This window comes from Xiphophorus couchianus, chromosome 5 (assembly GCF_001444195.1).
Source record: "Xiphophorus couchianus chromosome 5, X_couchianus-1.0, whole genome shotgun sequence".
Classification (NCBI taxonomy): domain Eukaryota; kingdom Metazoa; phylum Chordata; class Actinopteri; order Cyprinodontiformes; family Poeciliidae; genus Xiphophorus; species Xiphophorus couchianus.
In genome coordinates this window covers 25202025-25224830 of record NC_040232.1, presented here as the reverse complement: position 1 = coordinate 25224830, position 22806 = coordinate 25202025, and the positions used below count along the sequence as shown (strand labels likewise).

At 41.0% G+C, this 22806-nt stretch overlaps 1 long non-coding RNA gene across 1 annotated transcript; it reads left to right on the top strand.

The window, feature by feature from the left end:
• The first annotated feature begins 7487 nt into the window (after nt 1-7487).
• LOC114144130 (uncharacterized) lies at nt 7488-11221 on the top strand. Its single transcript, XR_003595413.1, has 2 exons — nt 7488-7951; nt 10354-11221. It is a non-coding gene; the product is annotated as an uncharacterized LOC114144130 (long non-coding RNA).
• Nucleotides 11222-22806: the final 11585 nt, after the last annotated feature.

The following is a 22806-nucleotide window of genomic DNA, read 5'->3' as shown; positions in this document are numbered from 1 at the left end:
TCAGTTACCCTTGTCAAGCCAGTGCTTCGAGCAATTAACATGTCTCCAGTTACCCTTCTGTACATAAGCCATTTGGAGATGAGAGGGATAAACAAAAACAAAACAAAAATCAATTAGCTTTTGGAAAGCCGTGGTCAGTCGGTACCAGCTCGCATATTCTGTACTTCTGAGTTAGCATCAATTGCTGAGGCTTTTCTTGCTCTTCTTTGATTTTTTTTCAGTTAAAAATCCAGTCTTCGGATGAAACCTCGAGTTCTCACAGCCCAGTGAAGTATGCAGCAGAAACTGCTGCTTGAGAAGGATTATTTTACCCTGCTCTCCCCCAAATCCCTTCAACGGCGTTTGGGTAAACACAGACAGAGAACTTGATCTGACAACTGGTCCTGTGGTTTAGACATCCATGAGTGGGCAGTCAAAATAAGTGTCAGTCCAGTACCCTCACGGGTACGTTGTTAAGTCACAGCTTTCTCATCGTTCAGCATGCAGGAACTATAACAAAATGGACCGTTTCTTATGACGCCTTCTCTCAATACTCTACTCTCTGGTTTTTTTTTTAATCATTTCTTTGCCCTGCAGACATGCGATCCGTCGAAGAGTCATTGATCTCAGATATACTGGTAGAAAACTGAAATATCTAGATAGGGACCAAAGCAGCAGCAGTTGTAAAATTATACCTGTGGGGCAACTGTAACGCCACAAATATCTCTTTCGAGATTTGATGGGGGGGACCGTGAAGATGAAAGAAACGAGACCAGCCCGGTGTTGCTGTTTATTTTTTGTCCACTATGAAGCAACCAGGTTTCTCTGAGGGGACGCTATATCCACCAGTGGCCTCACAACGACCTTTGTCGCTCCATTTCTTTTCATGTTCCTTAGCAATGTGGCTTGAGGGAGCAACACCTCACTATTTGACTGAAGTAATCCCAGTAAAGCGTTCACACCGGCCAGCTCTGTTTTGACTGTAAACCTGAGGGAATTCAGTTTATCATTGGTACTTGTTTACCGGGGTTCGCCAAGACTAGTCGCAAATGTTTTTGACCATCCCGACTGTGTATGTTGATGATGACAATAATACTCCAACTCAAAGGGTGGCGCCGACACACTGCTGTGAAAAAAACAAAAACAAAAAAACAAGCAGAAGAAAAACAGCAAAGTTTTGTTTATTAATACAGTGTGGGCAGATAATTATTTAAAAAACGTATCAATCAAGAACCATGACGTCACAAAATCTGATCCAAGGAGTCGCTTTCTTCTTTCTTCACAGCGATTTGCTTTTTCTTCTCCTCTGAGTAGACAGCTGACAATCAGGCGAAATGTAGCCCCCTACTGGGCTGTAGTGAAGCCTGCATCATTTGTGACCCTAAAATAGTATGAAACTGTGTTCTGCTTTGATCAATCATGCGACCCTTTGACTGACTTTTCCACCTTTACATAGCTTTATTTATCTCAAAATCTGAAAAAAGGATAAATACTATGATTGTTGCCCATTCCCCTGGCAAAAAAACTCTATGCTTCTGTTGAAGAACCCCCACCAGCATGCTGCCACCACCATGCTTTACCAACGTGAGCGCTCAGGGTAATGTGAAGTGATAGTTTTTCCTCCAAACATGGTGTTTCGCATGTGGACCCACAAATTCAGTTTTCATCTGAACAAATGGCATTTTGTACTTGTCGTGTCCGTACTTTAGGTTTCATTTGCGTTCCTGTTTTGATCATTTCTTTGTTCTTTACTTGCTTGTTTTATTCCATTGTGTTTATTCATTTATTCATCTGTGTTATCTTAGATTAGTATTTATCATTTCCCCACTTTTGTTAGTTTCCCTTGTGCTCATTACTTCTCCCTTCGCCTTTCCATCGGTCTGCCAACTCACTTCCCCTCTCAGCTGTTTTCCATCATTCAGACTCATGATTGGCTCTTTTGTGAGGGAAATTTTGTCTCAATTCTGCTCTTTTCCTGATGTTCCTCGTAATGCCGTTTCTGCTATTCACAGCTTTTCCCCCAGCCCAGAAAACGTTAGCTGGGGAACAGCTTTAGGGCTACAAATTACATTACAAGCAGAGCATAATTTAGCTAGGCTGTCATATTAGCGCTACCTCCCAACTGTTAAATGAGTTTGATGTTTTAACTTTAACAGAGACATCTTTCACCATTTGGCACAGTTTTCTAAGGTCTTAATTACATTTATGTGTCAAAATACTATTTAAAGATAGAGACAGCTCCCCTTTAAGCAGGAATTTGGTGGACGCAGACACATTATAGGTGTCCCACTGTTAGAGATCACATCAGCCACACATGTGCAAACAGCTGTAAGATGCAGAAAATGCTGAATAGAAATAATCTTCATGCCATTGTTTTGGCGCCCACTCTAGCGCAGCACCCTTCCGCGTAGCATCGAGTCTAGAACATTTCCCATTTTTTGCACCACTGCTTATATCTTATGATTATATAGGTAGCTGTATATTAAAGTTGTATTTAGTGATAAAGGAACATGTATGCTTAGCAGCATGTGCAGCATCAACCGGACAGCTGCGGCAGCAGCAGGATGAAACTTCACCAGTATTCCCTGTATGGGATTTTCTAACACCCTGTTCTCCTCAGCAGTAATTCTGAACAAGGTAGGCAGGGCTGCAGTGGGGCTCAGGACAGAGACACCACCACAGTGGGACACTAATGTTACAAAGAGGGGTGTAAAATGTGAATGACCACAGACTGCGTATGCACGCACAGTGTAATCACATCACGATTCCCTCGGTTTCCAGTTAGACAAGTCAAGTTTATTCGCAAACAAGGCAGTTCAAAGTGTATTATATCATAAAAAACATAAAAAATATTGACAAAGTTTTACACACATTTGTAATGGAAACAAAATCACTGTTGCAGTAATCAATACGACTAGAGATAAATGCATGGACGTGTTTCTCTAGATCTTGCTGGGACATTAGTCATTTAATGCTGGAGATGTTCTTCAGGTGACAGAAGGTCGACTTTGTAGCTGCCTTTTTGTGTCCAGGTCAGAGTCCATCCCCACACTCAGATTTCGGCCTGATCTCTTGTAATACTTGTAATAACTGAAGCTGTGTACCTCAGTTATTACAAGTGCGCACAGTTAAATAAATTATTTCACTTTTGGAGAATATCATGGCACATCTACGCATGGATTTGTACTGTCTTTTATGCAGTGGTTCCCAAAGTGTGGGGCGCGCCCCATGGGGACGGGCAGGAGGGGTGAGGCTAGGGGTGGGGGGGAAACCGTATGGATGAATGAAAAAAAAAGCATAACAGTTATACAAAAGTGTTTCACTATAAAGATGGTTTGTAGTTTGTTTTGTTGCAACCTGAAGTGTGAAATAAACGTCAGTGGAGTTTGAAAACAAAATATGTGTTTAGGTTTATGTCTGGTTGAACGATGTGTACCCAGTAGATTTTTTCTCTTTTTGGGGGGGATTTTATTGTAATCCATAGGGGGGCTCAGAAAATCTTTGGGAACCACTGCTTTAATGGCACATACCAGATTTGCTCTATAAATCTGTTATAATATTGAATATCGAACTGATAAAAGAAATCACTGGATAACACGCAGGGAATCTGAAAGACCAGAGGGAAAAAATCTGTCGTAATAACATTCCCCGTTTGAAGCCCTGACATCCCCGAGAGGCATCATTTAGCTGGATGAAAACAACAGAGAGCTCTATTTCTCCGGAGCTGCACATTTAGCTTGACTTCGGCTCATTCATGAAACGCTGCTGAGGTCGACTCGCTGTCAGAACCGTAGCACATTGGGTTTGCGGCTGGCTTTCTAAAAGCTTCACGGCACAAGCGCAAAGCTGTTCGAACATCAAATGAAACTAAAGGTGACAACTATGTTCTAAACTTTGCTTTTTTTCCTGATTTAACAAATTGTGTCAAAGCGGTTTATATGAACAGAAATCTCGTAACTATCTTTCGTGGCAGACTCCCTTTGAATAGGAAGAAACACTGTTGCAGCACACTAAATGAGCGGTTTCTGCCTCTAGTGGACGGAGTGAAGCGACAGGAAGGATGAAAACAGTTATCAAGAATAAAGACACAGCAGAAAACAATAAACGGAGAGAGGGCAGCTGGGTGACAAGTTCCCTAAACGTTCTCCTTCAAAGCCAGAAACCACAGAACATTCAAAACACAAACTACAGGAAACGCTGATTCAAGTCAGTGCAGCTGACTGCATTCTTACTATGCTTCCTTTTGCCATGTTGCAACCACAACTCATAACATGGAAGGAAAATGACATAAAGCAACTCTTTTTATAAAGTTTTTTTTTTTTTTGAAGAAAAGAAGGTCACACAATTTGCAGAACCATATTCACCTGAAATCACAAATGTCATTTTTTTTCTAAAAAAAAAAAAGGAAAATAAAAACTAAGACGATCAATAAAACCCTAAAGAGAAACTAGAAAGAAAGAAAGTTGATTGCACATGCAGACTGGAGATGTTTTGTTTCCTCCTGAGATTCACATTATTTTAACTGCTTAATGATGGAGATTATTATTTTATAAGAGGGGCTCATGTGAATATGTTAAATAAAAACTACAAAAAACCCCCCAAAGTATTGTTTGTTGACATACAAAAAAAAAAGGTAAGTTTGGATTTAAATTTAGGTTTATATCAATGTGTGTCACTATCCACAAGTGACACACACATACCCTCAAATACCACGGTCCATTGACCCGTTCATTCAGCTAGCCAGTCATCTGTAACAAACAGAAAAACAAGGGATCATAAATGGTTGTTGGATGTAGACAGACCTCAAGATTGAGAGCTTTGCTTCTTAACTCAGCTTAAGGTTGTTTTTCTTTTTTCTTTTACAATCGCAAACAGGATATGTGCCCACGTCATTGCAGACATACCTTCAATCCAAAAACCGCTTAATATTTCTCAACTCTGTGCGACCGTGTTGCAACAAAGTTGGGATGCTCCTCAGTTGAATCACCAGAGCTACTGGATTTCCATGATACTCGCAAAGTCACAAAGCAATGGCTTTCGAGGAAAACATAACCACAGACCCGATGGGTAGAAAACGGAACCGACAGAGCATCGTGTGTGAGTTGTTCCCACGACAAGAAAGAGGGAAATCAGGCACCAATTTCGGCATCATTAGCCAGTTGTGGTGTGATTTAAAGGAATATTATTGTAGAGTCTTTAACCTACGCGGAACATACATATAGGGAGGTGCCTTATTACTATTGACCGGAAATCAAAACGAGCGAAACTTCTTTTGTCTGTAAATATGGTCAAAACTGGTAAATAGACTGAACTTGACCATTCAAAGTGCTTCACATCGGAGCCACATTCCCCCATTTGAAAACGCTCACACATTTATACAGAGCCGCAGGTAACTTGGGGTAAAGTGCCTTGCCCAGGGGCACATCGACGTGTGACAGGAGGAAGCAGGAATATATCATCCACTCACTTCACAGCAAACTTAACCTTAAAGGTTAAGGTTCAGCGGCGCCGGATTCATTTTTGAGGTGGGGGTGGGGGGTCATGGGGTGTTTCATCACCTCTGTTACGCACTTTGAATGTCAGACACGCGCACACTTGTTCAATTGATATGATGGCACCTGTCAATCAATTCAGTGGGTTTGTGGCAATTCCTGCCGAAGAAAACAGTAAACATCCCTTACCTGAAGGACAATGTTTTTGGGGTCCAACATGCGCTGCGGTCTGGCTGGATTTGATGATTGTTTGCTATTAAATGCGTCATGGAGATTTGGTGGGAAATAATCAGAATTTTTTTTTTTAAAGTTGTCAGTGGGGAACATGCAGAAAGCAGCTTTACACAGAGCATTTAGACGGCGGAATTGACTTTATTCCATTTTCAAAACTGGGGTCTGGAAAAATGTAAAAGAGGATAAATGCCTGCAGCCGATCTGAGAACAGCTGAATACAGAGCGACGGTACTAAAACACCGTGTTTGTATGAAGGTTTGGTCATCATTACATCATTGGTGTGAATGCACCAGTAGCGGGTTAAACAGTTGTCCAACAGGGTGACCCGTCAGCTCTTCAGTACGCCAAACCACACACACACACACACACACCCACACACACCAATACAGCTGGGGCCGTCCTGTGCTCAGCTATTTATTACAAGTCCAAAATACGCAGAACACAGCTATGCTGAGGATAGATGGGTATGACAAAAATAACAACTGGTAAAATATTTGGAATATTAAAAAAAAATAATAATAAAAAATAGATGTCAAATATCCTCCAGCAAGGCCAATTTAGAGCAGCAGGACAACCTAATGGTTCCAGCGCGTCATCACGTTACGGCGCAGCAGCGCTATCTGGATGCTGCGGGTCTACAACCAAAAGGCAGCGCAGATTATATTTGCTGTTCCACAAATTGTGCGGGAAAGAGACGTCTGAGTGGGACAGATAACCAGCCAGACTGCTGACAATATGTTTGCATTAAAAACAAAATGAAAGCCACCATGGATAAACTTTAACGTGCTTGTTATTTAGCAGACAAAAATGAATTTCAACAGCCAACAGAGACATGAAAACCATCAGTAGCCATAAGCATCAATGGCTACTGATTGCTGATTGGCTTTTGGAAGAGCAAAGAGGAAAAAGAACAAAACAAACAAAAAAAAAACAAATTCACGCAATTATTTTTCGACCTGAGCCAAAAATGATCTGCTCTGGGCAAAGTGTGGGTGAGCATTTGTTGGACTGTTAACGGACATGGGCCCGATGTCTTTTTTTCCCCCATCCCAACGCCATTAGGAAGAAAACATCATCACAGTACTATAAATGGTAACAAATACAGAAATCTCATTTCATTTTTAGGCAGAATTGGTTCAGACCCGTCTGACTTTTTTCAGATGCCTGCTGCCCCCCTCCTCCCCCCTGTTCCGGCGCCTATGTTAAGGTTGATTAAAAAATAAAAAAATTGTATTTTCGAGTCGAAATCACGACAAAGAAGATGTTTACCAGATATTTCTGGAAGTCCAGAGCTCTAACTTGATTTTAGGTGAAATATTAACATCTTAATTCGTGACTGGGGCAGACGAAAAGAGAATTATAGCTTCGTCTGCAAGCTTTCTACTGAACATGGGCTCACACTCTCTCACATTCCGACTTGAAATGACCGAAAAACAAAAACTTGCAACCAACCTGCAGAGAGGAAAGCTGGCATTCACCAGGGCCACCTAAAAAAAAAACCCCAGATGTTTGACTTTGATGGCGGGAGACGCTCTGAAAGTGTATCAAGACTGAGAGGGGATTACAAAGCAGGAAGTATTTCGGGAAGTTTTGTCGTCCTTTAATAATTGCCTTCACTCTGTTAGCTTCTCCTTACGCTGTCGCCGCCTCTAACTCAACAAAGACCAAAAAACATTCCTCTGTTTATCGGCTGTACTGTTTAGTGTATTACAGACATTTTCTTTTGTTGTTTTTTGTGGACATTCAGCGCAGATAAAGCGGTTCCGCTATGGATGAAAGACGGCGCTACTGTGCGGTAATTACAAAGACGCCCCCTGATGAAAACGTCCTCATTAACTTGTGCAGATAATTGCGCCGAGGAACAATCAAAGCTGGGACGAACGCATCTCCCCTGCCCTCCCTCCGTCCCGTCGGCGGAGAAATGATATTGAATGCAGCATATCGTGACCATGACTCACCCTCTCTCCGTACAGCGGAGAACAATAGCTACAACAAATGTAGCCCTCAGCGGTCCGAAGTGAATCATTCCTTAACTTTGTTACAGAAGCTATTAAAGTCGACACGCTGCGCCGCGGCTGGAGGCGTAGCGAGTAGATGAAATGCTATGGAGACAGGACTCTGTTTTCCCACAGCTGAGACTCCCGCTGAAGAGGCACAAGAAAATGCGAAGACACCCAAAATCCACGAGGTGTAACAAGGGATAGCCTTCCTGCCCCGGGGAAGGAGAGAAGAGCTAGTATGAGTAGGTGAGCGTTGTTTCTTATTTTTATTTTTTATTTAATGTGTGTACAGGGAGTTCACATTTCCTCAAAAAGTCTTACATTTATGTATCCAAAATGAAGGCTTGAAAATGGCTGTAATTTTTTTTAAAGTAAGCTGGCCTTAAATACATCAATCACAAGTCTTAAATTTTGCCTAACAGGAATTTTTAATGGTGTATTTTACTTTTTTTTTTCTTGAGGGACTTTTCTGTCAGGCAAAAGTTTGGGTTGCCCTCAGACATCCATTTGTTCCTTGACTTGTGACGGTTGGAGGCTGCCGCTAATTATCTTGCTAATTGCTGGGTTTCAGATGACGTAGCATCGACGTCACCCAATGCAGATGGAGGGCCGGAAGTAAATGCAGCCCATTTATTTCTGTTGATCCAGCATCAAAATGTATAAAGCCTGTGTCCTGTACGGCTGTTCCAACCGTTCTAATAGAGAGAAAGATAAACGTTATTTTTGTGTTTCGAAGGTAGTTGGTCACAAGGGAGTTAATTTTAAAATACATACCCAAAAAAAGGGGGAAAAAAGTGAATCAACAGTCTACAGCTTAAAACAGGAGGTGCGGAAACTAACAACGCCAGAGTTTGCAGTGCCCACCTTCTAACAGGCAACGATCGCATCGTTATTGTATTTCCAGATGTTTTATTGGACAGTTACTTAGAAAGACAAGCATTCATTTGTAAGGTAAGATAGATTTTTATGCCCTAGCTTGGTTGTCCACAGAGTGCTAATGTTGCTAGCAGTTTGCTCAGTGCCGAGTCTCGGACGGAAAATATAATGTTTATTAAGGGATTTTCATGCAAAAAAAAAAAAAAGAAGCTAAATGAATTAAATATAACCTACCCAGCCATACAGTCACAGTGAGTTGTGACTATTATTTCCCCACATGATTCGTTACTGGCCAGACATGAACACGGGGTTTCTGTAGATCGCTGCGAATAGTTGACCTACATTAGACCCGGATCTGCCGTCCTACAATGACTCAACATTAACGTACAACTCCAGCAAGAATTTGGGTTTACAGAAGCTAAATAAATTATTTACCATGAGATCCAAGTTCATAGAAACAACATGGGTTAGTTCGTTGTTAGCGATAGCATTGTTATCATAGACTAATTACTTAAAATAGCACAATTCACTACTCACCAGAAACAAGTTGACAGTCATTTAATGCTTCTTTTAAACCTAAATGCTTGACCCAACTTGAAACTAAATGATTGTATTCTCCAGGCTTTTGAAAGCCTTCTTCTGGCTCGTGGTATAATATGAGGTCTGCAGCTCCAGTTAGTTACGTGGGTCGCCTCGATGCCGGGTAAATCCTCAAGATTATAAGAGAAGTCTTTTTTTACCGAGATAATACAGATCATATCCTAAATATACGCGTATTTTATTCGAGCTGCCTGGTCTGTTCCAGCCTATTTAGGGCATTAGGGTACTCGTTGTGATCAATTTTTCTTTGTTTTGAACCAGAGAAATCCCCTTCCGGCCCTCCATCTGAATTTCGCACATCATCCGGGTCACGTGACTGAAACCCAGCAATATACCCTTGCTAGCTAGGTAGCTTTTTGGCCTCTATCATGGGAAAGCACAAATTTATCACCAGCTGGCAGGATGAAGTTTGTAAATTTCTACTGAGTTATAGGTCTTAAATTGCATTCAGAATGGTCTTAAGAACATTCAAATATGAGCTGGTGAAACCTGCGAAAACCCTGGTGTAAAAACATCCATTTTCAACAAATTATTAAAGCTTAAGTATGTAACTTGTATTTTAAGAAATATGTTGTTTTTTACATAGGCTTAGATATTAAAATTATCATTATGTTGTGACATGATAATAGAGAATTGGTGAAACATTGAGCTTTTCTGCCTTCTCCCAATACAAACTACAGAAATACGCATTCAGTCAGAAACAACCAACCAGAGTCAAGAGGAGAGTCTTAGCTCTGCCAATCACTGTGGTGCTCTTTACCCTCTCCCTACTATGTTACAGCTGGTTTACCACAACGTAGACTGCCTAGAATGCTACGGCTAGTTAGCATAGCCATTGATGATGGCGGATAAACAGCTTTCCTGTAACGGTAAGTTATTTTTCCATTATAAGCATATTGAGCAGCAAACAGGAGGATGATTGACTGCGCTAAGACCGTCCTCCTGGCTCTGATTGGTTGCTTTTTACAATTTTTGCAGACTGCAAGAGTAAAGCTGGGAGGAGGTGGAGGAACTCCATTTTTTTCCCACAGATTATGAGTCTCTTATTACACTGTCACAACATGGTGAAAGTTTTAATAATTGTGGAAAAAACATATTTTTGTAAAAGTACATACTGCAGCTTTGAAACTTCTCTTGAAATGATTACCACCAGCTGTTTTCATTCTGCTCAGTTATTTTGGGAAGTTCTGAAGTTTCGATCCGGGCAGAGCGAAAGAGGGGAGGATATTTCAGCGAGAAAGTAGAGGCCTTCAGCTGGTCAGAACCTGCCTCCCTCCTCCTGTTGCCTCCGTGGGACAGAGAGCGTCTTTGTTCTGCCTCACCGGTGAACCATTCAGTGAAGAAAAGCTTCCGTCTCGTGGAATGGGCCACCTAGGACACCTGTGTTTAGAGGGAGCTGTAATTTGGGAGAAACTCCAACAGACTCTTGGACTCTAAAACCTGAAAATAGTGAGCATACGCGGCTCTGGAACAATTCAGAGAACGGGAGCAGCAGTCACGAAGAATCCCATCTAAAGATAGATTCATGGAAATATGTTGGAGAAGACAAAAGGGCTCAGCTTGGCAGGAAGCGACGGGGTAACACACAAGCTGGCAGTGATGCGTGCACAGAAACGGTGGCGATCGTCCTGCTTGGCCAGCAGAATGTGTGTCTGCCTGTCGTTTGCCTCAGTTCCAGGATTTTTGATTTGGTTTTGTGTGTGCTATGGAGGTTATGGAGGCATGGGGGGTTATCCGATGAAGGATGTGTTGCTGCAGGGCTCTTAAGGTTAGGTCTGCTACACAAACAGGCGGCCTCTGTAACCCATGGCCACAATCGGCTTAAAAAGAGAGGAGAAGGTGAACAGACGAGAAATGATCTGAGCAATATTGCAATTTAGCGCGGAGCATATTGTCTTCCTCCCTCCCTGGCTGAAGTATTTCTCATGTTGTTGGAAAGCAATTTGGTTTTTTGAGCATATGGGAAATCAAATCTCCACTAAATGAAAATGATTTGTTTAAGATAACTCTGCCGAAGCAATAAACCGTTTAATATTCCAATACCAAAATGTGTGTTTAACGGAAGTTGGGGATTTTCTTCTTAAACGCGACTGCAACCGGATGACCTTATTACATGATTTTTGCGTATACTTTGTGAATTCACCACAAGCTTAATGTTGGACACTTAAGATCTTATGATACATAATTTAGTTATCCTAAAATTACATACGCACTTATTGTCAGATGAAGGTTTGTCTCAAAAAGCATGTGTGGAAGTAAGTCTGAGGGATAATTAAGAGCCACTCTTTTGAAAGTGTGAATTTTAGAGTAATAAAAAAAAATGTGCCACTGTCCTAACAACTGAACTATTGTATGTATATATATATATATATATATGTATATATATATATATATATATATGTATATGTATATATATATATATATATATATATATATAAAGCCACATAGAAAACTTTAAAAGGAAGCTTAAAAAAAACTCCTGAGTTTCTGGGTATAGTGAACATCTGGGCCACCTGATGTCACACGTGGAGGCAGAAAGCCGAGCAAAAACTCATCAATTCAGCCTTCTGTTATGAAAACATCTCCAAGTCACTTGCACAGAAGGCGGTTTATTATAAAAGAAGACTTGTGTTTCTGTCTGTTATTTTCAGTGTTTGGCCACGCGGTCGGAGCGTCACACTCTTGTCTATATTTGATGCTCTCGTTTTAAATTAGCGCTGAAGAAACTTCTAACACTTTTATATCTTTTTTGTGGCAGCTTTTGAGATTCTTGGCAGAAACTCGCAACCGAGTAACAGACAAAATCCTAATTATTTGTTAGTACTGTGAGAATACAACAGTTTGCGGGCTGTTAGCTGCTAATGAGGCTAATGTTAGCATCTTCTTCAGATCTTGTTTAAACGAAAGGACTAATTCACAGTTCCTTTTGAGTCGGGACTGCATTGACTTATTTCTCCTTCAAAATAAAAAAAAATTAGAATAATCAAAACTGAGCTGGACCGTTCCACACCAAATGGAAATCTTTTCAACACATTTTGCTATCATTTGTTGTCATTTTTTCTTATTGAGGTGTTTCAAACACCTCAGAACTGTAATGTACTCTTTAGTTTCTTTTAGGCAATGGTTACGATTTTATGTTTGGCTGTCTCTCATTATTTAATTATTTAATCTTCTTTTCCTTTTGTTTTTGGGTAGTACTCACTCTCACATTGGTTTGTACTCTCTCTGGTGTCTGAGAGTTTCTTAGATCCTTGTGTATTCCTCCTTTTCACTTTCGCCCAGTCATGTCTCCCTAACAACAGCAAACTAAATTAGGAAATATATCCTCCCCTATATTTAATCACTTAGTTTTCTGCCATTCCCTGCTGGTTTCCTGTATTGTAAACCCATGCATTCTGTTATTTTATTATTATTTTTTTAAAGTTTCTTACTCTTTGTTTCTGTCATGATTTGTGAGACGAGGTGAGGATCAAATCGCATAAAATGGCAAACATATGACGACTTAACGATGAAACCCAAAACACTTACAGGACAACTCAAGAAGCACCGGAGGACACAAAGGAGTAGACGTGAGAAAAAGTAGACGTGAGAATCTGGGGACACGCGCGCAAACAGGCGTAATCAGGAGAATGATGAACACCTGAGGGCAATGCCTGGGGAAGAGGGAGGCTGAAATGTAACTGAAGGAGAAATAGTATGATGTGAAACGCTAATCAAATACTCAAACGCAAAAAAATAAAACCTATAAATAACAGGCAAAGAAACTAAATGGCAAAGGAAGGAACTAGAAACACCCTAGAATTGTGACAGTTTCACTTCTGTATCAGCAACTTTTAGGGTTGGACACGTTTTATTTGTGTAAACGCTTCGTTGAGATTTCTTAGTTTTACTGAAATCCCGTTTCATTTTTATGAACCCATTATCCTACATCACATCATTTTATAAGACGAACGAATATCTACACCTGTTTGCAACGCCAATGCTGTTCTACAAGATTCCCAGAGTCATATACTGTACACGGGACAAAAAACCAGGTTGACGGAGTGAACGCTTGCGAACTTCATTAGTTTCCGCCAATAAACAGCTGTTGACAGGCTGCTGGTTCCAGTTTCTCTGTGCCAGAAACTGCTGTAAAGGAATCATGAGGGGGGGAATAAGAAGGAAAAGCGGTGGTGGGGGATTGTGGTTCTAATTAGCATTTGACTCCCACAACAAAATGGGTGACCCACAAATGCGGGTCACCCATTTACAAGAAAGAGCTGCGGCTGACTGAATATGTATTTGTGGAAAACACATTAATCACGATAGGACGGTAAATTTGCCACCATTGGTCACTCTGGCTCATTATTCTGCAGATCTGTGGAACCCTCCTGACTCCTTAAGCTGCTTTTAATGGAGACTAAAGCTGCAGCCTGCAGAAATGGAGAGAAATGTTCACACTCTCCAATTGCATGCATTTCTCCAGGTGCAACTGTGTTCTCCCACAGTCCAAAAATACCCAATTTAGGGCAATTTGCATCACTTAATAGACCCCAGATTCAAGTGCTTAGTTATTTGTCTTGTGTCTTTTTGTACTGATTCAAAGTACCGGCGGTCTTCCCAGAACAGATCTTACCTCTCACCCTATGACAGTTTGGGGCTTCAGAGACACTCAACCAATCAGGCACAGAAAACGGATGAATAAACATAGAGAAGAAAAGATAATAAGTGACATGATGTAAACATTTTTAAAGTAGTGCTTACATACACCGAAACAGGTATTTTGAGAGCTGTTAACTTTTCAATTCTCCTAACTAAGGCGGTTGTACAACAAGATCCTGACTGCTAACAGAGGCTCCACAGAAGCCCCATTTCAAAAGGTTAGTCTTCTGATAAACTCAAAGTAAATCCATCTGTTGCGTTAGCCTCGTTCTGGAAACCTGTCAGAACCTGCTACGGTTTAGTTTTTTCCTTTCAGTTCCGGACAAATCCTTCTAACAAGCCGAATCTCGATCTCACAAACAGCCGCAGAGAAATTGTTATCTGCTGGGTTTTAATTGCTCTTCCTCTGACTTCATATGTGTGAGGAAACTTTGACAGGGAACATGGTACTGATCAGTTGCAGTTCTGTAATTAAAAAAAACCTTTTAGTTACAATCCAAAACACTAAATTTTGAAGTCCAATGTTCAAAAGAACGCGTAAAAGCAAAACAAGAACAGCTGAGACCGAGCCAATTTAGGTTTGGTAATGAGGCAGAAAAATGATAATGATGGTATTTCAAACAGGCAACGTCAACATCTGCCTTTCACCATGATTTGGCCCACATGCTAGTTCCTTGGTGGAATCAACACGAAGAAGATTCCAGTTTTGTAACAAAAGTTCCAACAACATTTATTTCATGTTAAAAGGATTCTACTAAATAAAGTAAATGTTCTTGATTGCATTGTAGGAAGAAGCTCCTTTTGCATCCACAGCAAAAAAAGAAAAGAAAAGAAAAAACCCATTACAGTACAACGTTACAATCACAAGGGTTATTCAAACCTTCAGCATGCAAAGCAGAAGCTTCCTGCAAACCTCAACATTTTAGGCATCTGAGCTAAAAAGTCACACACTGGAAATGATCGTACAAATCAGAATTCATGAAACTTTATTCAAAAGAAAAGGATGCCTTTCTTTTGCATGTGACCAAAACTGAATGGATCATTTCTGACTGGTTTCAGAAATGAAAACCAAATCATAGGGGGTTTTTTTTATAACTCCTGGATGACAACATTAGTACAGAGACACTAAAATATAAAACCTCTTTTATAAACTACAAAGACTGTTAGAGAAGAGAAAACATGCTTCTTGCAGTTACAACTATTCGCCAGCAGAGTGTGCATGAAGAAGTTTAAAATGCACAAAAAATGTGACTATAAAAACCTTCTACTGTCGCAAACTTTAAGATAATTCACAATAATTATGTAAAAAAAAACAACAACTGTTAAGCTTTGCTTCCAACCTGTCTTACTATGCAAAATGCTACAATGCAGGAATGAATTTCCGTTTATCAGAAATTGCACAAACTCAAAGCTGCGGTACCATTTTGATAGTAACAATAGTCACTGACTCTCCTGCCATCAACAAAGAGGTGTCCAGCAAACAGTTTCTCCATTCGTGGATTTGCGTGGGTTTTGATAAGAGCGATATGGTTTACACCCAGGGCATTATGGAGTTGAGGGGCAGCACCTGTACTCAAAGGGGTACTACTTTAACTGTGAATTAGCGTGTTTAGTGACTCCCAACACTCCCTTGTGTTGTGCAAAGTGCTACAACTGTCACATCATCTGCCCCTCTGCCCAACTTTAGACATCTCTTTAAAAAATGTTTTATAATGTTCATTCATTTATGTCGAACATATCTTTTTTTTTTTCTTCTCACTACTAAATTGCTTTTTCCAGATCTGTTTTTGCATTTGTGTGTGTTTGGCTGTGGGTGGGTGTGTGGGCGTGTGTGTGTGTGTGTGTGTGTGGAGGCAGAAGGAGGAGCTTCCCCTAGAAACCGTTCATGCAGGAACTGTGACAGCCTCAAGCTGTTTGACTTTCAAACACTCTGGAACCAAATTGAAAATTAACACTTTGAATGCATTTCTTTACTCCGTTTCCACTCGCTCCGCTTGCGCCTCCGCTGAATTGTTTTGCACCTCAATGAGACGACATATGTTACTGGGTCCTGCTCTGGCTCTGTTTTGATTGCCTGAACAGCCTTATGTAATAATCTTCTTGCAGTGTCTGCATATATTTGCACTATGCATTAGTGTGCAGTAAGTAGCGTTGCATTATGCGTATTTCCACATCTCTTTGTATTTTTTCTTCTTTATCACACAGCAGAGCCTTCAGGACTTCTTATGCCCCCCCCAATAGTTCCTCTCTTCGTGCCACTCTTCCACACAGGCCAGATTTGTGAAATGTACGACCAACAGCATAAAGCTAAGCAATCGATAGCATTCCTCTTGGGGTTTTCTGCTCTTTTTTGTTTTAATTATTTGCTTTGTTGCAGAAACATATTTCTTCAAATCTGAGCAAGCAACTCAGTTTAGAAATTTACCGACGTAATTCCAGTTTGCGCAACTACGCGATCAACGGGAATGCAGCTACTGATACGAGAACATGACCGGAATAGTCCAAAGGGAGGGGGAAAAAATGATCAGGAGTTGAGAATAAACTGCGAAATATGACAAAACCTGATGAGCAAGGAGTAAAAGAAACTGACAGAATATGAAAAGACTAAAACTAGAATAAAATCAAAAAAACAGAATAATGCACCAACAGGAACAACCCAGAGAAACTACTCAGGAAGGCCTCAGAATAGCTAAGTTTATATGGAAACACTAGAGTCTAAAGGACTTCTAAATTAATTTTTTTGCGCTGCATGTTATTTACTGGCACCGAATTAAAGGAGGCTGAACACAAAGGGGCGCCACATTTTGAGAAAATGTGAAAAGTTGAAGTGGTAAGGGCATTTCTTTTAGAATAGATTTTATTTAAAAAAAGGAGAGATTTAAATTTTTATATATATATATTAATGAAATGACAATAATAAAAAAAACCTCTAACAAATATTGATGAAAAAGTTGATGAAACAAGTAGAATATGTTTTAAACTGAGCTGCATGTGCAGATTTGAAGAATTATTTTTGCTCCAGCAAAAACAAATAAACAGAAAGGATCAGAAATCCACACGAGGCATTCAATGAGGTTGTTAATTCTGTTCCCAAGTCTATCCATCACTCAGTTTAATCCCTGCAGAACGGGGCATAGAAAACCCTTATAGCTTTTATCGGAGAGGAACACATTTCTTAAAATATTTGAGAAATGTCACAAAAACAACAATTAATCAGATGTTATTTATTAAGCACTTCTTAACAGAATTTGAGATAATCGTAGCTGCTGATGATCTCTTTGCCCTTTAAAAGGTCTAGTGTCTTCACCCTGAACAGCAGCCAGCCAAATCATCTTTCCTCAGGCTAGAGAAAATTTCAGGCTTCAGCAGCATAAAAAAAAGGGGCTTCTTAACACCACCGAACCCTCCGCCCCGCTTTCTTTCCAGCAGCGGGGCCTCCATCCGCCGCTGTCAACTGTCAGCTCCAGACCTCTCCCGCCTGCCACGCCGCAACTTTCGACTCAATCTCCCTGCCCACCTACCGCCGCGCTCTCTCACCGTCCAAAGATAGAATCGAGGTTTAACGTAGCTGCCGAGAATCAAAAGCTCATGTGTCTCCTGGAATGTGGACAACAGAAATATTGCTGAGCCGTTTGGCAAGTTTCATTCCCACCGCTGCACATTCTCACACACCGGATTCCTGACAGTAAGCAGTCCCCCCCCCTGCCTCCCCGGCCCTCCTCCGTCTGTCACTGCGCTGTCACAGGCTGTACACGTTACTCCGAAAAAGTGCTTTCTAGATTTCTGTTTTGAGTTGTTTTTGCCTCATACTTGCTGAGGCAGCTGTGACATTCTTCCCCGGGAAGCGGGCTGACTTGGGCCTTCCTCTGCTCGAAGGCTTGAAGTGGGTCGGCTCCACGGTTGAAGCTGAAGCTCGTTGAGTCCAATGGACAAACTAATGAGCCCCTGAAGGCTTGTGGATATGCCCAATGGTCTTGTTAGAATGCCAAGATGGCAGCAGCATGGGTGTAGGGGGAGGGGTGGTTGTTAAGAGTAATGGGGAAGGAAGGGGACGCCGGAGGGAAAGATGGTTGTGACTTGGAATTTGGGAGAGCAGTCGGGAAGCTGCGGTCTCGCCACAGGCTGTTTAGAACCGTTAATTTGGCACTGAAGAGGTTTAAAGTGAAAAACGCTCAGCGACATTAGCAGGGTTTAAGTGACAGCTTCTTATTCGGGCACGGCAAAACCCCCCCCCCCAAAAAAAAAACTAGCATTTGACCCTGACACGTTTGCTGCTAATTAGCACTAACCGTGAAGAGGGGCTGTGAACAAATTAGCACAGTTCCGACTTTGGTCAGTCTAAATCTTAACGGAACAAAATGGCAACCCAGATTACACGGATCAGGAAAATCGTTATGACAGTGAAAGCCTAATAAAGTTAGAATTTCTGACAGCAAAACGTAAGGCAGTGGTTCCCAAAGATTTTCTATGGATTACAATAAAATCCCCCCCCCAAAAATAAAAATAAAAAAATCAACTGGGCACACACATCGTTCAACCAGACATAAACCTAAACACATATTTTGTTTTCAAACTCCACTGAAGTTTATTTCACACTTCAGGTTGCAACAAAACAAACTACAAACCATCTTTACAGTGAAACACTTGTGTGTAACTGGTTTCTTTTTTTTTTGTCATTCAACACACCCCCCTCCCCCTGCAACGGCCCTGGACATCCATCTAGCGGACGGTTCCCTGGAGTTCAGTATGACGAGATGGAAGTTTGCAAGTAGTTGATTTGGATACATAATCTTGGTTTAACAAATGACATGTCTTAGTTGCTCTGCATTTCATTGAGGTGATAAATAAGACCTGCTATTTACATGAGAACAAAGTACATTTTCAGTGGAACATCGGTGCTTATTTACTTGGGATAAAAAAATAATAATAATGAAAGTTTGTCTAAAAACATAACTCCTGCACTGATATCTCATGACTATGGGTGAGAATATAGAAATGTAGATGAATTAATAAGTCGAGAGCTTTTATTTTGTAGCTAAGGTCTTCCTTCACACCATCAAACCGGGGTGGCGTCCAGAGTGGACAAGAGCCTTGCGGCTACAACGTAGCAACTAGCTACCATCAGCGTGTGAATGTGTGAATGTATGAATGACTGAATGTAGTGTAAATCTCTGGTCCTCTGGACTAGATAAAGTGCTATTTACCATTTAACCTGATGGATGGAGTCCTTACCTTTTAACAACTGTAAAATCATTCATGGCCTTAAACTCAGCAGAGTCGACTCTCAGCCCAAGCACTTCCTGAGTATGAGATTACTCAAAATCCTTTTAAGCGTAATAGAGTTGATTGATTTCTAAACCTTAAAAGGCCATTACAATAAGAAAAAAAAAACTGACTATGAAAGGGCGTAGTCAAAATGAGGCATTAACTATAACATGATTATTACCCTTTGAACCCTTTTTAAAAGCTGGCGTGCGAAAACTCGAGACTCTTTCGGAAAGATTTTTTTTCTTATTTGCCAGGAAAAAACAAGAGCAAACATTTTGTGATCCGTCTTTCTCAAAATGACTCCAAGATCCTCAGGATAGATGACCCATTAGGATTGGGTGACTAAAACAGGAACTCAATCTAATGCCTCATTTCCTCCCTGAGATGAGACAAGCTTTATGGCTTGACCTCTGCCAACAGGATCTCTTTCCTTCTACGCTGGCCACGTTGTAATCTCACACATCGCTGTGTCGCTTAATCCAAAAATAATGTCAAATACATTAGTAAAAGCAAAGGGCTGGAAAATCCAATTTGAAAATCATACTGTGTGCTCATAGACTTGATCATTCCACATTTGTGGTGTCAAGTGTGGTTTCCTGAAACATTTATCTCAGATAGAGGGGAAACGTGACACAGGGAAACAGGTGAAAGCAGGAACTCAAGTCAAATATTTTGTTTCCAGTCTGAGCACTGGAGTAGCAGAAAGTTTGCCTCTCGGAAGTAGATTAAGGAGCAATGAAAATCTTTTCCAGTCGACCAACCGTATCACTTTCCGTAAAAAAAACTCTCTTAGGAACCTGTGAAATATGTTTGCTGTTGACAGCTTATTTAATTTTCAGAGCAAAGTTATTAGCCCCTCCAGCTCCAAGAATCTCATTGCTGGTTTGGCGGTTGGTTCACTGATTGGGTTGGGACTGAGAGAATGGAGTGACTGGATGGCATGCAATGCATTTTTACACAGACATCGGCAGTTCCTCACAGTATATAGCTTACTGACCTTGGTGGTACTCTCACTTCTTGTCATGCAACACTCGAACACATAAATGTTTGGCTCATTTGGCAATTCGCTGCAGGCATTTGTAGTTTTCAGAGGATGATGGTGTAAATGTCCTCACAGTGTCCTGCCTCAGTGTTTTAACAAGTTTAGGCTTACATGGATGTTGACTAAGATTTTATTTTTAAGTCCTAGGTTTATTTACTTTGCAAAGGAGAATACCATGAGACTGTGAGATTGCAACAGACAAGCAATCTTTGAGATGGTCACCGTAGCTTGAAGGCTTTGACTAGTCGGCATCTTTTAGCGCTGTAAACTAACTGCTGAGCTTCTGTAAAAAGCCGGTGAAGGTGAGTGTTATACGCGCCTGTTGCTTGAAGGTAGGTTGGTGCATAAAGAAAAGGTTAAAGTTATCGGCCTGGATCTGCACTGTGACAAGTACTTCACGCAATCACACGGCGAATTAACTAGGCGATCATTGAATTCAGATAAAAAACATGCAAAACGTCTGAAGCACAAATAGTTCACCTCTGGTTGGATTGGAGATTTATCGCTGGTCTCCGCAAAAAACATCCGCAGATTCAAACCAATGTCGCTGCTGTCTTGCAACACACAAATTTGCAAGGGCTTAAACATAAAGTGCAGCCAATACAATACAGTTGGCTTACATGGTAAAATGTCCTCAGCTGGCTGCCATAGGAAGAGCATTAGCACCGACTTAGCACAACCTCCATGTTGGTGGACAGGAAATTTGCTAATGTCATTTGTTAAAGCACATAGTGTAGCTACTTATTAGTTCCTATTGAAGACATTTTATCACAATATGTCGCAGTACTAATATAGAAATAATGATAGAAGTTATTTATAAATTCATCTGTCTTTTTGGCAATATGTAAGAGGCCTGCAACCAACCACCAGCACGTCAGATCCATAAAATAGTTTAATAGTACCACTAAGATTTCTAGCTGTTTTTTTTTAGGAATACATGATTATTTATTGATGCTACAATTCAATCCACAGAGGAAAAGTAATGTGCATTGTTGACCTTATTGATTAAAGTGGTAATAGCTTTGAGTGAGATGAAAACATCTTCAGAAATCGACGTTACAGGCAACTGAACTAGTTATACTGATTTTTAAAAACTTATTTTTGGTCAAACAAACCCGCAGCATTCCTAGTTTTGTGTTTGTGGTTCACAATCTTAGCTTGCACAGTTAGTGTGAGGATGTTTTAGCATGCACCATTAATAAGCTAGCAGTTAACTGCATGTGCTGCTGTCTTTAAAACAGAATGGCTAAATTTGTGTCCATTCAAACGTAAGAGTCAAAAGAAAAAAAACCCTTGAAAATCTATTCAAATGGTACTTTGCTCTTATAAATCTTTTTGCAATACGCTGCACAGTGGTCTATCACCACTCTGCTGCTTTTGCACATCCGCCAAATGTGTAAAAGAAGGGCAAGCAAAAAAAAAAATCTCTTCCAAGCATGAAGGAGTAATTATTTAGGCAGGATGTGTAGTAGACCTTTACTCAGGCTGAAATTTTTCATTAGAGTACTGCATGAAAAGGCTAATGAGCCGCACGGTGTCGGCAGATGGCAGCGTGCTGGTCAAAAACTTTTAATTTGACGCTTCTGGTGTCTATCATGAAAGGGAAGAAGACAAAGAGGGCCTGCAACTGGAGAAGCCTTCAGGGTGACTGCGTCTGCCAGTGTGTTCAACACACCAGCAGCCAGTAATGTGGCGCTGCTCCTCCTGCTCAGCCGACTTGAAACAAATGGGTTATTTAGAGCCTAATTCATTTGCACTTGTGGAGAAAGGGCCGAGAGGAAATGCGAAGCCCCTGACGGTTCGGCGTTAGATGTAGTTAATTAGCCAATTCACTCTGTGCTTTGCCGCCTCAGTGGTCGCTCCACCGCTTTGTGTTTTTACACGTAATTGTCACTTGCTGCATCAGCATTCAGCAGATCCAGGCACGCCGTCAAGTAGTGGACGTTTCCCCGCTTGCTCCTACCAGGAACTTGTAAAAATAGACGTGCGGGCAGATATTACACCGTGCTGCTTTTCCGAGGAGAACTGTTCGCACTGGATGCTGTGTTCCTGGGGTGTTTTGGCAGTGGGAGATCCAGCCGTGTGTCTAACAGACCTGTGAGCTTTTTCTCAGCTGGCGTGACTTTTTTGCAGACAATGCAATGATAAACAAGTGGTCACATTTTGGTTGGCATCCAGAAAATCTAGCAAAAGGACTTTGAAGGTGCAGTATTATATTAAATCAACTTTTTTGAGCTTTACATCGTGTTATGTCATTCCCTCATCAAAAACATACCAGGAGTGTTGCTCTGATTCTGTTATACATGTTTGAGAAATCCCTTAATATCCCGTGGCAACCATTCAGCTGTGCAGAACGCTTGGGGGGACTTGGCTCCGCCTTCGAGGACAAAACTCCTCCTCAGAGCTTCCTAGCTTCCGCCTCACAGAGCGGCCCTTCCCCACTCACCTCCTTCAGACTGATGGGCCTTCTCATCTACTGAGCTCAATATACAAGCTACTTCTCAGTGCAAAGCTGGTAAAAACATTAATAGAGGAGCAATGTTGTGATGTCTACCTGAAGATGGAGTTTCCTAAAGAAACAGAGGCTTTCTTAAAGAGACAGAGGCCCAAAACACAGTTTGTTTAAATCAAAGGCTAAAAACCCACCTGCTTATAGTTGCCTTTGATTAATAAT